This window comes from Triticum aestivum, chromosome 5D (assembly GCF_018294505.1).
Source record: "Triticum aestivum cultivar Chinese Spring chromosome 5D, IWGSC CS RefSeq v2.1, whole genome shotgun sequence".
In the NCBI taxonomy this organism is placed as follows: domain Eukaryota; kingdom Viridiplantae; phylum Streptophyta; class Magnoliopsida; order Poales; family Poaceae; genus Triticum; species Triticum aestivum.
This window is the reverse complement of record NC_057808.1, coordinates 569,363,598-569,366,137: the sequence shown is the minus strand read 5'-3', so window position 1 is coordinate 569,366,137 and position 2,540 is coordinate 569,363,598. Positions and strand designations below refer to the sequence as shown.

Sequence of the window (2,540 nt, the reverse complement as noted above, 5' to 3'; positions counted from 1 at the left end):
AAATGGAGCTGCCCACCCACGAATTTCACTCGAGAGTCGGCACACATCTTTTAGCGCCATCAAAATCAAGTTTGGCTGGCACTTACTTGAAGTAGTACGTGGCCTGGCCACTCACTACCACTTGCTGCAACGCACACCCTATAAAGCACCGCACCATGCATCACCCAAGCTGTTTGTACAACACCAAGAGAGAGCACTTGCCAAAATCTCACTCGACCTAGCTCAGTGCATCCCATGGCCAAATGCTGCCTGCTGCTGCTCCTCTTCTTGGGGTTTCTCTTGCCCGAGGCGCACGCAGCTTTGTGCCACCCCGACGACCTTCGCGCATTGCAAGACTCTGTTGGGAACCTCCGCGCCGGGGGTGTCCTCATCCATGCCATGTGGTTCGGCGGCACGTGCTGCAGCTGGGAAGGCGTGGGCTGTGACGCCGCTAGCGGTCTGTGTCACGGCGCTGAGCCTTCCCAGGCGCGGCCTCGCGGAGGAAGAGGGCGCTAGTTTCGAAGAAAATAAAAACAAGTTTACTCCACCCCTTTTTACTTTTCAAAAAAGATTAACTAATCTACAGAAAAACAAACGGGGCCCATACCAGGAACCTCCCTTGTAGGCCTTGCGCGGCTCGAGGAGCTCGACCTCGGCTCCAACGGCTTTCACAACATCTCAGGGGTGCTCACAATATTGCGTGGGTGCCAGAACCTCACCATGCTGATTCTCACCAAGAATTTTGGTGGTGAGGAGCTACCCGACGGTGGTATTATCGGAGGGTTCAAGAGCCTCGAGGTGCTGGCCCTTGGTGATTGTGCTCTCAGGGGCAGGGTTCCGGAATGGTTGTCTCAATGCAAGAAAATGGAGGTGCTTGATTTGTCCGGCAACCAATTGGTGGGCACCATCCCATCGTGGATTGGTGAGCTTCACCACCTTTGCTACTTGGATCTCTCAAACAATTTCATTGGTTGGCGACGCACCTAAGAGTTTGGCACCACTAAAGGGGTTTGCCACCGGCGGGTGTTCACTGGGCATGGTTTTCAGTAACATGCCATCATATGTGAAGCATAACAGAAGCACACTTGGACGGCGACTTAGCGAGCTCCCAAATGTCATAACAGGGACCAATAACTTTGTGACATTAGGGAGCAACAATGTTGTATCCGGGAATGCCAACGATGTCATATATGGGGATGAAAACACCGTATCTGGGAACAACCATGCCGTATATGGGAATGAAAACATTGTATCAGGGAACAACCATGTGGTATCTGGGAGCAAGCATGTGGTATCTGGTAGCAGGCATGGTGTAACTGGGAGAGGCAGTGTGGTATCCGGCCGGGTTCAAGAATGGCGTATCTGGAATCAACCATGTCGTATCTGGTAGCAACAACGTCGTATCTGGGAACAACAAAGTTATATCAGGAGTTGAATGATATGATGTTGAGGCTTTGTAGTATTTTTGCTCCTAGTATCTGAGGCCATGAGATGATGTTCGATAAATAAGGTAGAAACACACGAGATGTGCCTGCCTATGCCTCGCATATGTTGTAATACTCAGAATCTTTATGGTCTAGTATATACATGTATTGTACTATGTACCTACGTCCCGTAATATAAGACGTTTTTTGTAAGCTTGTTTAGCTTGTAAAAATATCTTATATCGTGGGATGAAGGAGTAATATGTTATGCCAAGTTGGACGAGTAATTCCAAACGGAGGGAGTATATGCCAAGTTGTATTGTGTACTACTGGAGGTGAGTGGTTTGTTGTTAATTATTATTATTTGAGCTCTGATCTCTGATCTCTGAGGCGAGGAGGCAATAAGCATATAAATTATTCCTTGCGCCCTCGCGCCTCGGCCTTCTCTGAGGTGAGGTTTGCTTGCTTTATACTTTGCTTTCATCCATCCATACTCCACGTCCACGTCTTAAATATTCTTCTTCTTCTTCCTCCTCCGGCAAACCAGTAGATAGATCCAAGTATTAAGATCAAAAATCATATTCATATTTCATATGAGCTCCGGAGCTGCTGCAGCCACGTACGCACGAATGCCGCCGCAGCCGCAAACAGGAACAGCAGCGGCGGCAGGAGGAGGTCGTCGCATCGCGCACCGCACCAGGGATAGCTGCGTGGCCGTCTTCTGCAGCAGGCTCTGCTCCCTCCTCCTCGCCGTCATCCTCGTGGCCGGCGTCGCCCTCTTTGTGGCCTGGCTCAGCCTCCGCCCGCACCGCCCGCGCTTCGCCCTCGCCTCCTTCTCCCTCTCCGGCACGCAGGCCGCCTTCAACGTGTCGGACCGCAACCCCAACCGCCACATCGGCATCTACTACGACGGCGCCACGCGCGCCTCCCTCCGCTTCTACGACGCGCTGGTCGCCTCCGGCCCGGCCTTCCCCGCCGGCTGGTACCAGCCCAACATGACCACCATCTCCATCGCCGGCGTGCTCGACGTCGTCGGCCCCACGCCCGCCGACCCGGCCGCGTGGCACTCCTTCTCCGCCGCTCTCCACGCCGGGCGCCTCCCGCTGCGCCTGGAGCTCGTCTTCTCAGGCGTCCGGT

General features: G+C 53.2%; 1 pseudogene; it reads left to right on the top strand.

Moving 5' to 3' along the window:
* The first annotated feature begins 234 nt into the window (after positions 1 to 234).
* On the top strand, positions 235 to 1,418 carry LOC123121264 (phytosulfokine receptor 2-like; annotated as a pseudogene).
* Positions 1,419 to 2,540: the final 1,122 nt, after the last annotated feature.